Source organism: Schistocerca piceifrons, chromosome 2 (genome assembly GCF_021461385.2).
Source record: "Schistocerca piceifrons isolate TAMUIC-IGC-003096 chromosome 2, iqSchPice1.1, whole genome shotgun sequence".
Lineage (NCBI taxonomy): Eukaryota > Metazoa > Arthropoda > Insecta > Orthoptera > Acrididae > Schistocerca > Schistocerca piceifrons.
The window spans coordinates 184,511,662-184,535,433 of record NC_060139.1 but is presented as its reverse complement, the minus strand read 5'-3'; positions in this window follow the sequence as shown (position 1 = coordinate 184,535,433).

Sequence of the window (23,772 nt, the reverse complement as noted above, 5' to 3'; positions counted from 1 at the left end):
TGCTGAGATGCTTAGGGAACTCATATGGGAATCCCTGGACGGAAGGTGGCGTTCGTTTTGGGAAACATTATTACGAAAATTTAGAGAACCAGGATTTGAAGCCGACTGCGGAACAATTCTGCTCCCGCCAACTTACATCACACGTAAAGGCCACATTGATAAAATACAAGAAATTAGATCTCATTTGGAGGTGTAAAGACAGCCATTTTCACCCCCACTCTATTTGAGAGTGGAACAGGAGGGGAAATGAAAGTAGTGGTACACGGTACCCTCTGCCACACACCCTTCGATGGCTTGTGGAGTATCTATGTAGATGCAGATGTAGGTGTAGACCAGGCAAAAGACTAGATGGAAAGTTCAACAGTGAATGAAATTTAAAGTTCACAAAAGGTCAGAAGAAAATGATGATCATTTAACTGAATTTAACTCAGAGATAATTTTTATGACAGTGCAAGTACTCAAAAAACCAAATAAGAACAGACCAAATAGAAAAGATTACAGTTACTTTGCCTTCAAGTTACGAAATTAACGTATGTTTAAAATTGTAACTGAGAATAATATTGAAATACGTATTTAGAGTGACATTAATTATTTACCAGAGCATGGTCGGGGGTAACAATGTTGCACTTCAGTTGTTGGACCTGTGCAGGGAGCTCCTCTGCCCTGAGGTACGGGGGAGCTGCAGGATCGACTGCGGCTCTGGACACCCAAGCCACATGGGACTGAACATGGTGACCACACATCCCACTGAGACCAGCCTCCATCCACTGTGAGAAAAATCATCTGTGACAAATCAGCAATCTGAGCTGCAAGTAGACTACGTCATCATGAGCTATCCTAAATCATTTTCAGAAGTTGGAAAGCTTAAGCAATGTTCTTAATGGATCTTCTGTTTGTTTTATTCTCCAACACTGAACATGTATCTGAAATCATATAAAACAAATAAAAAAGTCAAAATGAAGTAAGTGTACAAAACAGATATCCATTAGGAAGCAGTGAATGCCAGGACAGATTGACCTCCCTTCTCATCCTATAATTGATAGCCTCCCTTGTGTTATTTCTACATTCTGCCACCAAGGCTCCCATCTATTCCGTCATCTAGTCTCCCATCTCCTCCTTCTCGTTCATCTCTACAGATTTCTTTTTTCCATTTTCAGAAGTCAACCCTTTATCTCTAATAGCTTAAGACACAGTGTTTACTTTAGAGACCGTGATGTTCTTATTACCATTAAACACATTTGAGAGCTTTATGTGAACATAAACAAAATATACATATAATAACAGAAAGGCATCCACTCACCTAAAGCAGACTGATGAGGGGCACATAGACACACGTAGTAGAAAACAGTGTTCACTAGCTTTTGAGCTCTCTGGCTCTTCTTGTAGTAGAAAGTACACACTTCCATACAAACAACCACATAAGCACCCAGCCACATAGACACTGATTATGGATAATCAGTTATTGAGAGCAGGGGCCTGACTGATGGACGTGGGGATGGGGTGGGGAAGAATGCATGCTGCAAGAGAGGCTAGTGGCTAGTGCAAGGCAGAAGCAGGAAAGACAGATGACTCAGAGCCTGCACAAGGTGAAATTCTGAGGGGGTTAAAAGAGCAAAGGTGGGAGGGGAGAAAGGTGGAAAGTGGATGGGGGGGGGGGGATGGAATGCCCACTGGGGGAGGGGGGAGGGGGGGGGGGGGAACAGCGAAGGGTGAAGGTAGTACATAATCTGGATGGAAAAAGAATGGTGTAGCTAACAACATTGGAGATAAGGGAGAAGGGAAGAGGTAAGGTGAAGCAGTGGAAAACACTTTAATGGAGGTTTAGGTCAGGGGGACTGGGAGAACATAGGATATACAGTTCCCATCTGTGTAGATCAGTGAAACTTGTGTTGGAAAGAAGTATCCAAAATGCACACATAGTGAAGCAGCTCTTAAATTCATTTGTGTTGTGGTGCACAGCATGTTTGGCAGCTGGAAGGTCAAAAGTTTGCGGTTGGATACAAATTGGCAGTGGCCATTCATGTGGGTAGAAAGTTGGCCACAGTTTGACAGTGGCCATTCATGCAAGTAGGCATATGGTTACCTGTGATGCCCACGTAGAATACTGCACCCTAACTGCAGCATAGGTTACACATAACATGCCTGCATTTATATGTGACCCTGCCTTTTATAGCGTAAGAAATGCCTGTTACTGACTGCAGTAGGAGGTGATGGGTATGTCTATGGCACAGGTTTTGCATGTGGGTCATCCACAAAGGATTGACCCATGGGTTGCACGATTGGGAGCAGGATTAGAATGGGGATGGACAAGGATATTCTATAGATTGGTTGAGTAGCAGAACACTACTTTGAATGGTGTGGGTAGGATTTTGGGTAGGATATCCTTTATCTCAGGGTATGCCAGGGTGATACTGGATGATCAGAAGAGTGCTGGTCAGTGGCTGGTTAATAGGTTTACTGGTGTCACAGGAAGAGATGGCATGGAAGATCTGTTTACAAATGAGCTGAGTAAGGTATTATCAGTCAACAAAGGCTCTGGCAAGGTTAACAGTACATTTAAACAACATTCCTGCTTTCCACTGCAGAAGTGGTTTCCATGAGTAATGAAGCTTTAAGAATGAGACTTCTTGGCATGAAATGGGTGACAGATGTCAAAGTACAAGGTACTGTTAGCGGTTGGTGCACTTGATCATCTAAGAGGTGAAGATTGACATCTTGGAAGAAGGCTCATAAAATTGAGAAGGACCTTGGAAGATGGCTCATAAAATTGAGAAGGACCAGGTGAAGCAGATTTGGGAGTGAGTATTGAGATTATTGAGGAAAGAACAAAGACTGCACCTACTATGAGACCAGATCATGAAAATGTTGTCAATAAATCTGAACCATAAGTGTGGCTTTAGGGGATGAGTGGATAGGCTAGATTCCTCCGAACAGCCCACAAATTAGTTGGCAAAGAATGGTGTGATGCAAGTATCCATGGCAGTATCACAGATTTTTTGATAAATTTGGGCTTCAAAACTGAAATAATTGCAGGGTAGAATGTGGTAAGCCAGGAGGATTTGGTATTGGGAGGACACTGGGAAAGGCTGTGTTCCATGTTCACAAGAGTATGGGCATGGAGGATGTTGGTGTCCACAGACAACGGATCCACAGCAACCAAAATGGAGTCATATGGTAACAGGACAGGAAATGTGGAAAGGTGGTGAAAGAAGTTAGTAGTGTCCTGGGTGTAGGATGGGAGGTTGCAGTCAATAGTTTGAAAGTGTGGGTCAATAAAGGCAGAGGATTGTTCTGCGGTAGCACTGTAATCAGCCACAATGGGACAACCTTTAGGGAGACCTATTGGGCTTAATTTGGGGAGTAGGTAAAAGGTTGCTTGTGCAGCGAGGGAGACACATTCAGGTGTCGGGTGTTGGGATGGGCCTAAAATCTTGAGGAGCTGCTGGAGCTCAGTTTGGACTTCTAGGATGAGATTATGGCTGTAAGATTTGTACACAGAGGTATCAGGAATTTTGCAGAGATCATCAGCCACAAACTTATTACAATTCATGACCACAATGGTGGAACCTTTGACAGTGGAAAGGATGATAAGATCTAGCCTGGTTTCCACGTTATTGATAGCTGTGTGTTCTGTATGAGTGATACTGAACTCAACAGGGAAGGGCCAGTTTAGAAGTGAAGAATTCTTGAAAGGTCACAAGGGGATGAGGATCATGGTTGGATAGTTCTATATGGGGTTATGGTTGGCTGTTGTCGTAGGATGTATGGAAAGGAAAGAAAGCCCTTTACAAGTCCAGCTTGGTTGAACTTCAGTTTTGGGCTGTACGTGAGGCTTTTAGAAATTACTGAGACTTCTACAGGGGTCACAGTTTTTGAAGAAAGGTTGACAACAGTGTTATGGAATTGGTGTTCAGGAGCAGTGTGTTTTGCAGAGGGTAGAGGAAGTTTTGGGGATGTGGAAGGCTGTGTAGTTCAGCAAGGCATGGTTGAGAAGCTATGAGGGGTTGGATCAGTTAATATGCTCTTTATTGGCTGGAGGTAATCCCATGTGGGCATAATACAGGAGTAGCTGGGGCAGCTTCCTCAGATGACGCTGAGAATGCTGTCCCAACTACTGAATGGCAACATCTACCACCCCCATCTTCCTCTCTCTATACCTATTGTATCATTTATCCCCATCAGAACTCATTTAGTCTTGTTGTGCAACATCTGAGTCATCTGTCTTTCATGCTGCTGCCTCGCACTACCCTGCTATCCCTCCCTACCTCCTGCATCCTTCCCTACTTCTTCCCCACATCTATCAATCACGCAACTGCTCTCAATAATCGAAAATCAATAATTAGTGATGCTGTAGCCATGGTAGCATGCATTAGCATGTCTATGTGGTTTGAATGTGAATGTGTGTGCCTTCTCCCAGTAGAAGAGAAGGAGAACTCAAAAGCCACTCTACTAGCACAAAGGTCCCACTGCCAAACTGTGGCCACCTGCAAAATTGATCATGCAGTTGCATAACATGCTGTGCACCATAAGACAAATGACTTTAACAGCTGCTTCACTTCACATACAGTTTGGGTACTCCCTCCCAGCACAAGTTTCTCTATATTCCACAGACGGGAGTTCTCTCTCCAGTGTATCCTGCTTTTGTGCAACCCCTTGGCCTAAACCTCCACTAAACTGTTTCCCACTGCCTCATCTTACCTTTTCCCTTTCTCTATTCTCTTCTGCCATTTTCCACATCACTCATTTCATGCCCAGATAATGTACTGTCTTCTCCCACCACTCCAACCCCCCTCCTGTGGGCTCTCTCTCTCTCTCTCTCTCTCTCTCTCTCTCTCTCTCTCTCTCTCTCTCTCTCTCTCCCTCCCTCCCTCCCTCCACACCTTTCACCTCTCTCTCTCTCTCTCTCTCTCTCTCTCTCTCTCTCTCTCTCTCTCTCCTCCCTCCCTCCCTCCCTCCCTCCCTCCCTCCACACCTTTCACCTTCTCTCTCCCATCACTAGCTTCCTCCCCATATCTATCTTACTCTTTTAACTCCCTCCCTCTCTGTAAATCTGTAATGTGCTGTACCTCCTCAGAACTCCTTTTGCCTTGTTGTGCAGCCTCTGAGTCATCGATCCATTATGCTCCTGTTTTGTTGCACAACTCCACTACCTCCTCCTTGCCTTGTGCATCCTTTCCTACCCTTCCCCTCATCCATAAGTCAGACAACTGCGATAACCAGATAACCAGTAATCTGTGTTGCTGTGGCTGCAGCAGGGTGCATTTGGGTACCTGTGTTGTGTGTGTGAATGTGTGTATCTTCTACTAGTAAAAGAGCCAGAAAGTTCAAAAACTAGTGAATAGTGTTTCATGGTACATGCATCTATATGCCACACATCAGTCTGCTATAAGTGAGTGGTTGCCTCTCCCTTATTTTAAGCATTGTTCCATTCATGAATTTCTGTTATTTCTACATAAAGAAAATGTTTGTGACACTGGGGATACTGCCACCTAAAACGTGGAATAATGTAACAATAAAGTATGGAAAGTTTTGGTTAAGAATTATAAATTATTAGCTTGCAGGAAAAACACACGCACACACACACACACACACACACACACACACACACACACACACACATGCACACACCTGTCTCCCTACACTGTGCACAGTCAACGGTCAGCTCTTTCCTACCACAGTGATTGTTTTGGGGAGAAGTAGGGGTGTGGGATGGTGAGTAGTGAGGGATGGAGAGAGGCAGGGGGCAAGGAGGGGGTTGGGAGGAAGTGTCTAGCAGCTCATGGGAGAGTGGGGAGCAGCCTGTGGGCTAGCTAGGTGTGCAGGTAGAGGGGGCAGGTGTCAGATGGCTGCACACACAAACACACACACACACACACACACACACACACACACACACTGTTGGGAGGGAGGCAGTGAGTTACCTTGGATTTAGGTCAGGAAGGTTACGGGAGCATAGAATGTGCTGTAAAGATAGCTCTCATCAGTGCAGCTCAGAAATACTGGTTGAAGTGGGGAGGTCCCAGATGGCACAGGTTGTGAAGCAGCCATTGAAATCTTGCATGTTGTGCTCTGCTGCATGTTGTACTACTGGGTGGTCCTCCTTGTTTTTGGCAACAGTTTGGCAGTGGCCATTCGTTCTATTTGACAGCTAGTTGGTTCTCATACCTATGTATAATACTGTGTAGTGTTTGCAGCAGAGCTGCTATATAACATGGCTGCTTTTCACAGGTGGCCCACCAGCCTATGATGGGGTAAGATAAGCCCGTGACAGGGCTGGAGTAGGTGGTGCTGGGTGGGTGGATTGGGCAGATCTTGCATCTGTGTCTTCCACAGGAAAATGATCCCTGTGGCAGAGGATTGTGGGGTGGAAGTGGCATAGGGATTGACTACAATGTTGTGAGGGTTTGGTGCACAGTGGAACACCACTTTGGGAGGGGTTGGAAGTATCTAGGGTAGGATGTCCCTCATTTCAGGGCATGATCATAGATAATGAAAGCTCTGATAAAGGATGTGGTTCAGCTGTTCCAGTTCAGGGTGGTGTGGGGTAACAAGGAGGGCACTTTTTTGTGGTTGGGTCTGGGACGGATGTGAGGTTCAAGTGCATGTGAGGACGTAGACAGGAGATCTTTCAGTGGGGGCACAGTGGAGCACCCATGATTGTTAGGATTGTAGATTTTGGTGAATGGGAAGAAGATGGGTGTGTGGGCTGTTGTTAGTGAGAGTAGGGAGGTGGATCCAGGAGAGAGGTCCTGGGAAGGGACTAAGGATTTCAGAAGGGATTGGAGGTTATGTTGCACTTCTGAGATGGGGCCACTTTGGCAGAGCTTGTATGTGGAGGTGTTGGACAACTGATAGAGGCCCTCTGCCAGTTAGGCACTCCAGTTCATCACAACAGTGGTGGAGCCTTTGTTTGTGTCCTTCCTTCTGTTGAAAGGTTGTTGTTCTTAGGTAGGGACCTGGGGAAGGTTGGTGAAGCCAGGTTGGAAATTAGAAATTCCTGAAAAGTGAGCATGGGATGGTTAGGTGGTAGTGTGAGAGGTTAACGGTTGGACAGGGGTATGAAATGGGACAGACAGGGTTTGATGTTCAAACTGGATTGGCTTTGGCTGGAGATGTTGGTGACAAAAAAGTGCTTCCACTGTAGGGAGCAGGAGAAGGAGAGAAGTTCTTTCACAAGTCCAACATGGTTAAATCTGGGAGAAGGAGTGAATGTGAGGCCTCTGGATAGGACTGAAACTTCTGGGGGCTGAGGATTTTGAAGGAGAGGTTAACAATAGTGTTCTGAAATTGTTTTGGCTCTGGATTTTGGAATGTTGGTAGAGGGTTTTGGAGGATGTGGTAGGTCGAAAAGGTCATCTGGGCAGGGTCTAGGTGCTATGAGGGGTTGATGAGGATAAGACGGGGATTGGATAGTGGTGCCCCAATGTGGGAGAAGGGTGTCAGCAGGCTGTATTACTTGTGAAGGTGGTGTTTGGAATGTTCTTCTAGGTATCTGAATATCAGGATTCCAATTTGGGTGATGAGGTGTAGATAATGGGGATTGTATAGTAACAGTATTTTACAGGGGGGGGGGGGGGGGGAGGTAATTCAGGGACACCTGTGCCATGGAGATGTGTTTTTGTAGAACCAGGTTTGTGAGGCAAAGTGACTTGCAGAATCTGAAAAGATGGGAGATCATTGTGGAAGGTGGGGGGATCCCAAATCAGGGACTTTTATGTTAGGCCACTGGGGCAGATTCCATGGCTTAGGCAGCATTTAAGGAACAGGATGTGGGACAGGATTTTGGCTATAGATAGGGAACTTTTCTGAGCTGGTGCAGATAAATAGAGCAGGGGTCCATTGTGGAGGGGGAAGGGGCAATAGTATTGGGGATAGAAGCTGGCATAGGAAATGGCAACTAAGGTGTCAGGTGGTTGCAGGGGGAGCTGAATAACGTTGACGAGTGTAAGGAATGAAAGGAATGGTGTTGGGGACAGGGGGTAGTATTGTGACAGGGGTATATCTGATCACGCATGATATATCATCATATGCGCGAAATAAATTCAACCATGCATGATTTATCATAAGAGATAAAAAGTAAATAAGGACAGACAGATCAGGAACAATATGTGAGGGAGTGAGGATTTTCGGTTGCTAGAAGTGCGTGTTAAGCTTTTATCGGGAGTCGCATGGCACATGGAGTTGCATACATGGCTGTCATAATGGATGTGGCTGATACTACAAGATGTAACGAAAGTCCCTTGCAACCACATGTGTCAAGGCCATCATGGAGTGTGCCATCAAGACAAGAGGAAATAAATGTAAGAGAAAGAAAGGGATGGACAATAGAGGGAAGCTAAATAGAGGAGACAGTAACGAAGGACGGACGACACAAGGTTTGGATGGAAGGGAGCCACTAAGTGGTATAATAATGTACAGAAAGTTCTGGTTGAGAATTATGAATTATTTAAGAATAAAGATCACTCCCCAAAAGGTAGAAGTGCTGCATAATTTTCAGGTACACAAATAACAGGTACAGACCTTGGCTAGTTTGTCACCGAATACCATCCCCGACTGGAACAGCTGGACCATGTCCTTTGTCAGGGCTTTGATTATCAATCATCATGCCCTGAAATGAGGGAAAACCTACCAAAGATACTTCCACCCCCCAAAATGGTGTTCTGCTGCCCACCCAACCATGCAACATCCTAGTCCACCCCTATGCCACTCACACCCCCAGTCCCCTGCCACAGGGATCATACCCCTGTGGAAGACCCAGATGCAAAACCAGCCCAACCCACCCACCCAGCACCACCACTCCAGTCCTGTCATAGGCGTATCTTACCCCATCATAGACCAGGCCACCTGTGAAAGCAGCCATGTTGTATACCAGCTCTGCTGCAAACACTACACAGTATTTTACATAGGTATGACAACCTACTAGCTGACAACTAGAATGAATGACCACTTGCCAAACTGTTGCCAAAAACAAGGACCATCCAGTGGCACAACATGCAGCAGAGCACAACAAGCGAGATTTAAATGGCTGCTTCACAATCTGTGCCATCTGGGTCCTCCCCACTACCACCAGCTTCACAGATGGGAGTTATCCTTACAGCATATCCTTCACTCCCATAGCCTTCCTGACCAAAGCAGAAGGTAACTCACTGCCCCTCACCCGCCTCCCAATAGTGTGTGTGTGTGTGTGTGTGTGTGTGTGTGTGTGTTCACCATCCCCTGACCCAGTAACCCACCCAATTTGTGTCCCCACATCAGCTAGTTGTGTGCTGTTATCCCATGCCCTCGTCTATGGAATCGCATGCCCAGCCATCTGCCACCTGCCTCCTCTACCTGCACCCCTAGTTAGCCCACAGACAGCTCCCCACTCTCCTACATGCTACTAGACACTTGCCCCCCCCCCCACCTCCTGCCTCTCTCCATCTGTCACTCCACCCCACCCCACCCCACATCCCCACCTCACCCCAGCAAACCTCATCATGGGCCAGGAAAGAGCTCACATTCAAACGAGCACATTGTGTGTGCACATGAGTGAGTGAGTGAGTGAGAGTGTGTGTGTTGTGTGTGTGTGTGTGTGTGTTTGTGTGCGCCTTTTTCCTACAAGCTTGAAAAAGGAAATGTGTTACAAAAGCACGTCAAGCTCTGTACCTTTTGTTTGTGTACCTATCAACGAAGCAGCACTCCTCCCTTTCTGTGATCATCTCTTTATTCCTGAATAATGTTAAAATATGTACATGACAAGAAACAGGTTATAAAACTTTAACTTTCAGCACTTTTCAGTCCCTTTACTAAGTGAACTACAACAGACAGAAGGTAGGAAAGAAGTGCGATAAGGTCAACTGTATTGGGTCATGGTCAACACAAACTACATGAAAAAGATCACATTTAGTAATTGGACTAAGAGTCAACATTCAAACTACAGCATCTTTTCCCCATTTTTTTTATAAAATCCTTTGCTTTAATTCTTCTGCTTCATTTTCAATCATCTTTAGAGTTACTGGTCTCCTAATTGATTACCTATAACATATAACACCCCACACATTTTTCTCTTTGAAACCTCCTACCAGAACAAAAATGTGTATGCAACCTTGGCTTATATGTTGTCTTTCCATTTTGCTACCAATGCTTTTGCCAGCTGAGCTGTTAGCAACACCTTACAACCCATCTAAAAGCTTCAACGTGCCAGAATCTCTGGTTCTACCTTCCAAATTCCATTGTGATGTCTAACATGACTTGCTAGATTACAGCTCTGTTAGAAAGTATAAGCTGATTAGTGGCTTATTCATACATTAAGGGCTGTTTCCAGAAAGAATCTATCATTCTGCACTGGAAGATAAACTGTTATAAAAGTTCTGTTAATAAGCAAAAGTCTGTTCTATCAGTTGTACAATTTTATTGTATTACTACAAATTTGTGGGTGAATGTCAGTTCCTCGCAATTTTTCCAATGCACATCAGCCTGGTATCTGCCTTTTCCATTACCGCAGTTATGTGGTTATCTACCTGAAATTATTTTGGACACCTATCCCCTGTACAAGATGGAGGATACTGATTCCTGCAATGGCTGGTGATGGTCCAATCAAATAACAGTGGACCATGTTACCTACTTATAGACAACACTTTCCATACTTGGTTCAAGAAGTTTTACAGGCAAGTGCCATACTACTGAATAATTCAAAATATTTCTGTTCACTTTGTTCACTGTGAGACAGTTCACTTGCAAGTTCGTTATGTGAATGACTGAACTGATGAAAGCAGTTATGGCACGATCAATCAGACAAGTCAGTTCAGGGGAGTTTGGAGCACGCAGTGAGCAAATACACAACCCAAACTGAAGCCGAGTTCATTGTGAGTATGAGAATAGCAACATAATTGTAAACCATAATATATTAAAAAACAAAGTGTAATCAATGTAGGAAGACTACATACGGCACATGCCAGAATGCTTCATGAAAAGCAAATTGACTGTGGCCTGCTACATTACTCACCATTATTGTGCATAGCAAGCCATTAGGCCAAGTCCACTGAAGTCATTTATACACTCCTGGAAATGGAAAAAAGAACACATTGACACCGGTGTGTCAGACCCACCATACTTGCTCCGGACACTGCGAGAGGGCTGTACAAGCAATGATCACACGCACGGCACAGCGGACACACCAGGAGCCGCGGTGTTGGCCGTCGAATGGCGCTAGCTGCGCAGCATTTGTGCACCGCCGCCGTCAGTGTCAGCCAGTTTGCCGTGGCATACGGAGCTCCATCGCAGTCTTTAACAGTGGTAGCATGCCGCGACAGCGTGGACGTGAACCGTATGTGCAGTTGACGGACTTTGAGCGAGGGCGTATAGTGGGCATGCGGGAGGCCGGGTGGACGTACCGCCGAATTGCTCAACACGTGGGGCGTGAGGTCTCCACAGTACATCGATGTTGTCGCCAGTGGTCGGCGGAAGGTGCACGTGCCCGTCGACCTGGGACCGGACAGCAGCGACGCACGGATGCACGCCAAGACCGTAGGATCCTACGCAGTGCCGTAGGGGACCGCACCGCCACTTCCCAGCAAATTAGGGACACTGTTGCTCCTGGGGTATCGGCGAGGACCATTCGCAACCGTCTCCATGAAGCTGGGCTACAGTCCCGCACACCGTTAGGCCGTCTTCCGCTCACGCCCCAACATCGTGCAGCCCGCCTCCAGTGGTGTCGCGACAGGCGTGAATGGAGGGACGAATGGAGACGTGTCGTCTTCAGCGATGAGAGTCGCTTCTGCCTTGGTGCCAATGATGGTCGTATGTGTGATTGGCGCCGTGCAGGTGAGCGCCACAATCAGGACTGCATACGACCGAGGCACACAGGGCCAACACCCGGCATCATGGTGTGGGGAGCGATCTCCTACACTGGCCGTACACCACTGGTGATCGTCGAGGGGACACTGAATAGTGCACGGTACATCCAAACCGTCATCGAACCCATCGTTCTACCATTCCTAGACCGGCAAGGGAACTTGCTGTTCCAACAGGACAATGCACGTCCGCATGTATCCCGTGCCACCCAACGTGCTCTAGAAGGTGGAAGTCAACTACCCTGGCCAGCAAGATCTCCGGATCTGTCCCCCATTGAGCATGTTTGGGACTGGATGAAGCGTCGTCTCACGCGTTCTGCACGTCCAGCACGAACGCTGGTCCAACTGAGGCACCAGGTGGAAATGGCATGGCAAGCCGTTCCACAGGACTACATCCAGCATCTCTACGATCGTCTCCATGGGAGAATAGCAGCCTGCATTGCTGCGAAAGGTGGATATACACTGTACTAGTGCCGACATTGTGCATGCTCTGTTGCCTGTGTCTATGTGCCTGTGGTTCTGTCAGTGTGATCATGTGATGTATCTGACCCCAGGAATGTGTCAATAAAGTTTCCCCTTCCTGGGACAATGAATTCATGGTGTTCTTATTTCAATTTCCAGGAGTGTAGCTTCTGCTAATGTGGGCATAACAGCTGAGTGCCTAGGCCTCCTAACACAATGCACAGTGTTGTTGTTGTTGTTGCGGTGGTGGTGGTGCTGGTTTACAGTCTGAAGACTAGTTTGAAGCAGCTCCCCACATTAGTCTATCCAATGAAAGCTTCTTTGTCTCTATGTAGCTACTCCAACATATGTCTATCTGAATCTGCTTATTGTTGTAAAGCACTGGTATCCCTCTGCAGTTTTTATCCTCCATACTTCCCTCCATTACTGAATTGATAGTTCTACATCTACATCTACATTGATACTCCACAAGCCACCCAACGGTGTGTGGCGGAGGGCACTTTACGTGCCACTGTCATTACCTCCCTTTCCTGTTCCAGTCGCGTATGGTTCGCGGGAAGAACGACTGTCTGAAAGCCTCCGTGCGCACTCTAATCTCTCTAATTTTACATTCGTGATCTCCTCGGGAGGTATAAGTAGGGGGAAGCAATATATTCGATACCTCATCCAGAAACGCACCCTCTCGAAACCTGGCGAGCAAGCTACACCAGGATGCAGAGCGCCTCTCTTGCAGAGTCTGCCACTTGAGCTTATTAAACATCTCCGTAACGCTATCACGGTTACCAAATAACCCCGCGACGAAACGCGCCGCTCTTCTTTGGATCTTCTCTATCTCCTCCGTCAGACCGATCTGGTACGGATCCCACACTGATGAGCAATACTCAAGTATAGGTCGAACGAGTGTTTTGTAAGCCACCTCCTTTGTTGATGGACTACATTTTCTAAGCACTCTCCCAATGAATCTCAACCTGGTACCCGCCTTACCAACAATTAATTTTATATGATCATTCCACTTCAAATCGTTCCGCACGCATACTCCCAGATATTTTACAGAAGTAACTGCTACCAGTGTTTGTTCTGCTATCATATAACCATACAATAAAGGATCCTTCTTTCTATGTATTCGCAATACGTTACATTTGTCTATGTTAAGGGTCAGTTGCCACTCCCTGCACCAAGTGCCTATCCGCTGCAGATCTTCCTGCATTTCGCTACAATTTTCTAATGCTGCAACTTCTCTGTATACTACAGCATCATCCGCGAAAAGCCGCATGGAACTTCCGACACTATCTACTAAAACTGTCTTATCAACCAACCCTTTTTTTCAGTCAAGTTTGTAGCATCACAAAATCGTTGGCACTAAGAGGGAAGCAGTAAATGTGGTGCTATTATTCTCTTTTCTCTCCAGTTCAATTCAGCACCTCTTTGGGGTCATTCACTCTACCTATCTAACTTCGGACTTCATCTGCACCATTATATGAAGCATGTGCACGAATAATGCTGTATGGTACATTTTGCAGTTGTTGGGAAATTGACAAAAACTGTTAGTTCCAGGGAATTAATACGATATAATAATGTAATAGCAGATATGTATTGTTTGTGCATCGAGACTGTGGAAAATATTAATTTCTGATTTTTAAAATTGCGCTAAGCACAGATTTTTCAAAAATAAGTAAGTTTTAAAATGGAATAACGCTGTATGGCAATGGATATACAGCGTTATTCCAGATCAGCCAGTGCTCTGCTGTAATTACAAGGTGTCTAGAATCCAAAAATAGTAAGTAAGAGATTTAAAACAAGATACTAAGTAATGTTCATTGTAAACTGAATTGCTTAATTTAAAAAAAAATAATACAACACTAGTTTATCAAGTTTAGGCTCAAATCTAGTACATTATAGTCAGTTGTCACATTGTAGGTTTTCATAAAACTGCCTGTATTTTGGTTCCATATATTTCTTCATGTCCAATAGATCCCTGTTCTTCTCCTTATGAAGTTTCAGAGACCCGTTATAGAGCAACCGGAATTCAGAATGCAAATGGACAATTTTTTACTTGATGTTCACAACCATGCTTTACAATACAGTGTCTTTCCCATGGGCGAAGCACATTGTGGGTACGGCGCATGCTTAAACCTCAAGGATCATCACTACACAGCTTCAACCAAAATACATCGGTAATTTTCAAATCAGGTGGCTTCTTCAAAAGCAACTCAATGGATCCTATGTCCTTGAAGTCTTCCATCATCATCTCGTGAATGGTTAGTTTTGAAGGATCGACAAAGGCCTCAGCAATGACGTGCTTCCATTCTGAAGGAACCATAACTTTGACACTTTCTTTCTTTTCTCGATGACTGCAAAAACCCTGTCACAAGGTAGGAAACTGTGACCTGACCATAAAAACTTCTGATGTATTTCTGTATAGTACTTGCAGCTGATCAGATAGAAATAAAGCGCTAAAACTCTCCAGTTGTTGTTCTGCCCGACACAGCGGTCAGACCAAACAAACAGTTTTCATTCCATACCTTCTTCAAGCGTATCATAACTGTGCGTCACAAATTTAAGCAGACAGGAAACTATTTCGGCTGAACTTCTCCTTGCAGTGGATTCATCCCACAAATTTACGGTGATGTTTCCAGTACCAACATCATGAATCGTGAAATTATACGACGATAGCTGTCTCTGGTAGAATACCTTGGAATGAGTCAAGGTAGGACAAAGTAAAACCTGTTGTAGGTCAACACATATAACATGCATATTGTTATTCCTCTTAGCCATTTCCATATCGTTTTTTAAGGCTTTGAATGCTTGGTCTGTCCTTGAATGATGCAACCGACTCTCAATTTCGATCTTGTGCAGTTCTATTTCATCTGAAGCTGCAATCATTTTGTTAAACAACAAATCACACAGTCTGCAAGTATCTGATCTAGGTGTTCCGAAACGCAGATTAAAATCTGTTTGAAACACTCTTTGATAGTATGACCTGCTTATTGACTTATCAGGAAACTTTTCGATAAACAACCGATACATTCTACAGAGGTTGAGATTGGGGTGCAGACATTCTTTTGAGGATTTATTCCTGCTGTAATGGCTCATCTGCTTTGGGAAACTCGATATGTGTTGCCGAATAAGAGCCTTGTCGTCATTTGATATGGCATGTGGCCTATTGCAATGTTTTCCTCTACCATCTTTAGGAGTGGTTATTCCACCTTTTATTTTACGTTGCAGAGTCTGCATTCATCGCTGGGTGATGGAGAATATGTGAAGCAATGTTTTTTGACACACTTCTTTTGAGTAAACTTTGTGTTTGAAAGTAGCTTGCTTCCGTGAAGTATCGTCTGTCTTCCTTCTCTTGCACCTGTCTGGCACGCCTATTTCCATGGATTTTATTAAGCATATGGACTGCTTATCGTATGTTAAGGCATGATATTCTTCGCACAGCTTTAACTTCATTTCCAGGTTTATGTCCTTGCATCCTTCTTTTGAGCACACTTCTGCATTCCATACACGATCCTGAATCACGAAAACAATCAATATTGCTACCTAATATTCAACTAGATTATCAAATTTCACATTCTCTTTTAATAATATAGCATTACTCAGACTGAGTATTCTATTTTTTCGGAAATGATAACTAGAGAACTGTAGTTAATTTCATTCACGTTACATACTTTTACTATAATGTTTTCAGAAGATACACGTAACATGTCATTTGAGCCATGTACTCTACAGGGCACATTGCCGCTTTACAGGACACATATGCTTCTCTAAACACATACACCTTTTTACAAAACCCATACAGCATTATTCCACTCACCTGTGTTGGAGGCTGTTTCGCAGGAACTACCTTTCCTTTTCGTGATTTATGTTCCAGTCCAGCATCACGAAGCCTTTTCCTCTTAATATCCTGCCAACTACCAATGTTAATTTTCCTTTTCCGTGCATTATTTGCACGTTTCAAACCACTTGCGGTAAGCATCACCTTGCCATTCTTGTAACATGCAGCATTGTTCGCGCAGAGCCGCGAAAACTGTGCGCTTCTCGTCGTTGTTTAGTACTACCCTCGGACAGTGAACATGTCAATTATAACAGCAGGCGATGCAGACTGCCGTATACAGCATTATTCCGTTCTACGAAATGTCAAAATGTGCCATACAGCGTTATTCGTGCGCACGCTTCATATATCAAAAGCTCTATTTTATTCTTGTCTGCTTTATGTCCATACATTATTTCCACGCGAAAAAATTCTTACCATTTAATATTATACTAGATACTTTTCCAGAAAGAGGTTCTTACTATTGCCAATCTGTATTTTGTACCCTCCATACTTTCGCCATCATTACTTGTTTCCCAAAGAGCCTGGTTTAATTTAACTATGCTCCATTACCATTGTTTTACTTTTGCTAGTGTTCATCTTACAATTTTTTTCAAAACATTCTATTCACACAATCTTAATATTTCACTGCCATCTCTGCAGATTTTACAATTTCACCAGCAAATGTCCAAGTTTTTATTTCTTCTCACTAATCTGTAATTCACTTTCCAAACTTCTCCTTCGTTTCCATCACCGCCTGTCCAATGTATAGATTAAATAACATCGGGGATAAGCTACTACCCTGGCTCATTCTGTTCTCCACTACTGCCTCCCTTTCATGACCTCCATCTCTTATAACAGCAACACGATTTCAGTACAACTTGTAGACAACTGTTCAATCCCTGTATTTCACTCATGCTACTTTCAGAATTTGAAAATGTCAAAAGATTTCCTTAAAAATACAAATGTTATAACTATAGGTTTGCCTTTCTTCAGTATATCTTCTAAGATAAGTCAAATAGTCAGTATGGCCTTGTGTATTCCTACATTTGTTTGGAATCCAAACTGTTCATCCCCAAGGTAAGTTCGCTGAGTCTTACATTCCTCTGATCTGTAAATTATTTTTGTTACTATTTTGCAACCATAACTTATTAAACTGACAGTTTCTCTAGGTAGGAATACCAATAATGTAGGAAAAGACACATTGCTATTTACTATAAAGAAGACACGTCAAGCTGCAGCAGTTACAATTAAAAGACACTTACGTAAAGCTGTTGGCCACAGCCTTCATCAGTAAAAGAGAGAGATACATCAATCACAAACACAAGCAAGCACACCTCATGCACACATGACTTCCAACTCCAGCATCTCAGGCCGGAATGCGGCTTGACGTGTCTTCTTTATGGTAAGTAACAATTTGTCTTTTCCTACATTATTAAACTGATGGTTTGGTAATATTCACACCTTCAATGACCTGCTTACTTTGGCGTTGGGATTATTACATTCTTCTTGAAGTATCAGCCTATTTCACTTGTCTGATATATCTTGAATAACAGTTGGAATAGTTTGACATGGTATGTTCTCACAAGGATCTCAATAATTCTGAGGGAATCCCATCTTCTCCATATGTCTCTTAGGTATTTCAGTGTTCTGTCAGATCCTGTCTATTCAGACTATGATACACCTCTTTCCTTTTAACAGTGCCATAAGCCTTTTTTATATCTATGATGTCTTTCCCAAATTCCGATTTGTTCTCCAAAACCTACCTGGCTTTAAATGTGGCATCTATTATTGATCTTCCAAATCAAAATCCTTGTCATTCTTCCCTTAATTGTGATTCTATCTTATTTCTGATTTCCTGTTAAAATTATCTTTTCATAAATCTTCATCCAGTGACACAGTAACACTATTCCTCTGTAATTCCCAAAGAATGCCTTGTTACCCATTTTAAAGATAGGTACAACAATTCTCTTCGTCTAATCATCAGGACTCTTTCTGTATGTACATACTGTCCTCATTATCCTACTCAGCCACTGAATTCTGACATGTCCTGCAGCTTTGGTCATTTCAGTTGTGATGTCATCTAATCCAGCGTCTTTGCCATTTTTCATTTTTAATACAGCTTTCCCTACATCCAATATCCACAGTTTCTAGTTCCTCTGTCATGGTGTTGTTACTTCTGTCTCCCTCTATCTCATCATGTGCATTTGTTTTATCCTATCCCTCATATAATTTCTGGAAGTATTCTTTCCATACTTTCAAAACCTTTTCTTCCTCCCAGGTGTTTTCCTTCTTCTAAAACACAAGTTGTATCAACAGTATCATGAAAAGAATAGATTGCTATTCACCACATAGGAGAGACATTTGAGTCACAGATAGGCACAACGACAAGAATGTTAAACATTTAGCTTTTGGCTAAAAGACCTGCTTCAGAAATATAAACATACACACATTCACACAAGTACAACTCACACACACATGGTCACTGTCTTCAGCTGCTGTGGTCTGATACAGCAGCTGGAGATAGTGGCCACGTTTGTGTGAGTTGTGTTTGTGTCAATATGTCTGTTTCGTATTTCTGAAGAAGATCTTTCCGCCGAAAGCTTAAATGTTTAACAGTCTTTGCATAGCGCCTGTCTGTGACCCAGTGCCATCTCTATGTGCTGGTAGCAACCTAAATTTTTCATAATATTGTTGTTATTCTGTTCTGGACTTTCCATTGTTTGAAATAATGTAATTAGACCTTTTCCACTGAAATAAGTGGTGGCCAGTGTTCTGTCTCATAATTTTATAATTTTCTTAATTGAATTTTCCTTTTGATACAAAATTCAACAACTTACTTGTTGCCCAAGCTTTTCTACTGGGCTTGTCATTTTTTCCTACTTTTCCTCCACTGCCTTCATTATACCATCTCGCAAAGCTACACGTATGGCTTCTATTTTATTCCTTTCCCACGCTTCAGTCAATCATTGCCTAATGCTCACTTTAAAACTCTCAGCAATAAGCATTTCTTTTAATTTGTCCAGTTCCCACCTCCTTAATTTCCCTCCTTTCTGCAACTGCTTCAGTTTCAATCTGCAGTTCATAACCAATAAATTATGGTCACAACCCACATCTATCCCTGGGAATATTTTGCAGTTTAAAATCTCTGTCTTACAATTACTGTATATAATCTATCTGAAACCCTACAGTGCCTCTTATCTCTTACTGTGTATACAATTTTCTTTCATTATTCTTAAACTAACTGTTAGCTATCATTAAACTGTGCTCTGTGCAAATTCTACCAGGTGGCTTTTCCTTTTCTATATCCCATAAAACAATCACACACACAATCTATGATTGTCGTATCGATACTGTCATCTGGTGATTATATCCGTATCAACCTTGAATAAACTCATTAGCTGTAATAAACACAGTACGTTTCATACAAATAATTTCTGTTCATATAGATCACTGGGACGTGGGTACTTACCAGGAGCTTTTTCTGAATTAAACAGACAGTTGAAGTTTGCATTACCTGAGCAATCACTACTCTGACATTCCTTCATCTCCTCCCTGGCTCCTGAGCAGCTGCTGGCAGACTTAACAGCTCTCATCCATCTCAAGTGAAAGGGTGAAGCAACAAATGCTAGCTTTCCTGAAATTTTATGTCGTCTTAAAATTTATGATTGTTTTTGCATGCACCAGACTACAGAGACAACCCATGCCAGAACAGATGAATGTTTAATAATAGTAGTCCAAATGTCAAAATTACAATATTAAGGTTAAGTTTTTATGCTTCCAGAAAGAGCTAATCTGCTTCACAGGAGAGCTTCTGTGCACTATACTAATGAGGGTAAATGTTAATAAGATAAATGATGGAACTATTGGGCAGTTAAGTGCAGATAAAAGATGGTAACAACTAGAATTTCCTCATAAATTAGCATGGGGAAGTTCAATGTGCATATGAAGCAAATCACTGAGCTCCAGGAAAGATTATATACTCAAAGTACAAAAGTAAAAATTACAGATTATGAGAGACATAAGAGAGCCACACTTATGAAATCTTAAAATAAGAGCACCTCAGAAAAGAGTTGACAGAGACACAGACAGAAGTTACAGAAACCAATCATGAGCTATCCAAACTCTTTTAAGGATTTCCTTCATTGGAGGAAGATTGTATACACAGTAGCTAGTAGGAGAGGGTAAAGCAAAGATATAAGTTTCATGAACAGTGACATATTGCTCCCAAAGCTGGATCAGGTTGCTCAGAAAGTAGGGAATAAAGAATTTAACAGAACACTAAAACCAGTCACTTTATTCCCATAACCAGTTATCAAGCTTTTTCAGTTTTTGTCTTCAACTGGTGCACACAGTAGTTCCATCTTTATTTCCATAATGTGATACTGGGTACTGGCTCAATGAGAAGAAGATAGGAAAAACCTTAATTTACTCCACGAATGGTAAGTGTATGGTGACGCTGTAAAATTGTTTTCTACCTTCTTATCACAGAGGCAGCAACCAGCATCATATTATAGAAATAAATACATAACTTCTGTGTGCCCCATCAGAAGAGGAGCCTGAAAAAATCTGATCACTATTTTATGGGAATAAAAATAATATTTCAAATAGTAACTGGTCATTTTTTCTGCACTTATGTTCAATACATGGTCACAGATATTATAAATCCCTAATGGTAAGGTTAAAAAGAATAAAGAAGTTGGAAATTTAGTTACTATTTCTCATCCCTTGCCTGCACCTCATGTTTCCACTGATCCAAGGAACAATGACCCCCCACCCCAATCATCTGTACAGTTATCCCTTTGACATATATATATATATGGTTATAATAGAGGGAAACATTCCACGTAGGAAATATATATCTAAAAACAAAGATGATGTGACTTACCAAATGAAAGTGCTGGCAGGTCGACAGACGCACAAACAAACACAAACATACACACAAAATTCAAGCTTTCGCAACAAACTGTTGCCTCATCAGGAAAGAGGGAAGGAGAGGGAAAGACGAAAGGATGTGGGTTTTAAGGGAGAGGGTAAGGAGTCATTCCAACCCCGGGAGCGGAAAGACTTACCTTAGGGGGAAAAAAGGACGGGTATACACTCGCACACACACACATATCCATCCACACATATACAGACACAAGCAGACATATTTAAAGACCTGATGAGGGCTGTTTGGTTGAATCTGGGAGTGGGGCTGAAGGTGAGGCCTTTGGATAGGACAGAGGTTTCGGATTGGGAGAGAGGTTTGGAGGAAAGGTTAACTACTGAATTAGGGTGTTGTGGTGCCAGATTGTGTTGATTGGAATTTTGAGGTTTTGGAGGGAGTGGAGCTGGAAGTGGGAGACTGAGTAGATGGGAGAGACTGGGTTTGTGTGCAATGAGAGGTGGTTGAGGTTTGCTGGAAAGGTTGTGAAGGGTGAGTGAGTTGCCTTTCCGGAGGTGGGAAACCAGGAGATTGGATAGTTTTTTGAGATGAAGGGTGGCATGCTGCTCTAATTTGCGGTTGACCTGTAAGAGGATGCTCTGAATAGCCGGTGTGGATGTGGGAGAGGAAAGATTAAGGGCTTTTATTAAGGATAGGAGTTGACGGGTGTGTTCATTGGCTGAGTTGATGTGTAGGTGAAGGATTAGGTGGGTGAGGGCAATGGATTGTTCAGTTTGGAACTGGTATAGGGACTGATGGAAAGAAGGGTTGCAGCCAGAGATGGGAACTTTTAAGTGTGAGGCCTTTGGGGGTTATGCCAAATGTCAGACAAGCCTGAGAAAATAAAATATGCGAGCGTAATCTGGCTAGGTTGAAGGCATGTTTGCGGAGGGAATGTAAATAAAACTTAATGAGGTCGTTGTGGGGGTGTTGTGAGGGTGACATGGTATTAGAAGGTGGAAAGTGTAACATGAGGTTGAAATGAAAATGAAAGATAAAAATATATGGGGAGAGATAAGGGTGAACTAGAAAATAACTGGAGATCTGGTATGAAAAAAGGCGAAAAAGTGTTGGTAAAGTTGATCCTGTGGTGAACTTGGGTTGGTAGACAGCGATGTGCATGAAGGTTAAGTGGTTGTGTTGCCGCTAAAACGCGTTAAAGGACGGAGAAATTCGGGAAAATTTCGAAAAAACGTGTAAATGTATTAAAAGGAGTGGTGTTGTGGTGAAAGATTACGAAAATGGGGCTAACAATTGTAAATAATGACGTTAAAACCTGTGGGGAGCGGCTAAAAATGATCAGTGACGTGCGAAAAACGGAAGTGGAAATAAAGTAAAAGTTATTAGAACTAGCCGAAATCGTTGTTTAATACGTGAAAGCAGTTGTTATTGAACTAGAAACGATGGATTTTATAGCAGCGGTATTGTTGAAAGCGCAAAATAAAAATTTTTTTGGTTATGGTTTGGAAGTGGGTTACGTATTATAGAGTATATATAGGCGGAATAAAATTGTATTACGGTAAAAAGGGGAAGGTGAATAGAAAGTGAGACTACTGGTAAAAACAGAAAGAGAAAATAAAGAGAAAATAAGACGACAGGAAAGTTTTCGAGAAGCAACAGCGACAATAACAAACGTAATTGTTGGGTTCAAATTAATGATATGATTATACTAGAGGGAAACATTCCACGTAGGAAATATATATCTATAAACAAAGATGATGTGACTTACCAAATGAAAGTGCTGGCAGGTCGACAGACACACAAACAAACACAAACATACACACAAAATTCAAGCTTTCGCAACAAACTGTTGCCTCATCAGGAAAGAGGGAAGGAGAGGGAAAGACGAAAGGATGTGGGTTTTAAGGGAGAGGGTAAGGAGTCATTCCAATCCCGGGAGCGGAAAGACTTACCTTAGGGGGAAAAAAGGACGGGTATACACTCGCACACACACACATATCCATCCACACATATACAGACACAAGCAGACATATTTAAAGACCATATGTCTGCTTGGGTCTGTATATGTGTGGATGGATGTGTGTGTGTGTGCGAGTGTATACCCGTCATTTTTTCCTTTTTTCCCCCCTAAGGTAAGTCTTTCTGCTCCTGGGATTGGAATGACTCCTTACCCTCTCCCTTAAAACCCACATCCTTTCGTCTTTCCCTCTCCTTCCCTCTTTCCTGATGAGGCAACAGTTTGTTGCGAAAGCTTGAATTTTGCTGGCGAAACATTGGGCCATTGAATTTTGTGTGTATGTTTGTGTTTGTTTGTGTGTCTGTCGACCTGCCAGTACTTTCATTTGGTAAGTCACATCATCTTTGTTTATATATATATATATATATGTGTGGATGGATATGTGTGTGTGTGCGAGTGTATACCCGTCATTTTTTCCTTTTTTCCCCCCTAAGGTATATATATATATATATATAAACAAAGATGATGTGACTTACCAAATGAAAGTACTGGCAGGTCGACAGACACACAAACAATATATATATATATATATATATATATATATATATATATATAATAGAGGGAAACATTCCATGCGGGAAAAATATATTTAAAAACAAAGATGATGTGACTTACCATACAAAAGCGCTGGCAGGTCGATAGAAACACGAACAGACACATAAATACATGCAAAATTCAAGCTTTCGCAACAAACTGTTGCCTCATCAGGAAAGAGGGAAGGAGAGGGAAAGACGAAAGGATGTGGGTTTTAAGGGAGAGGGTA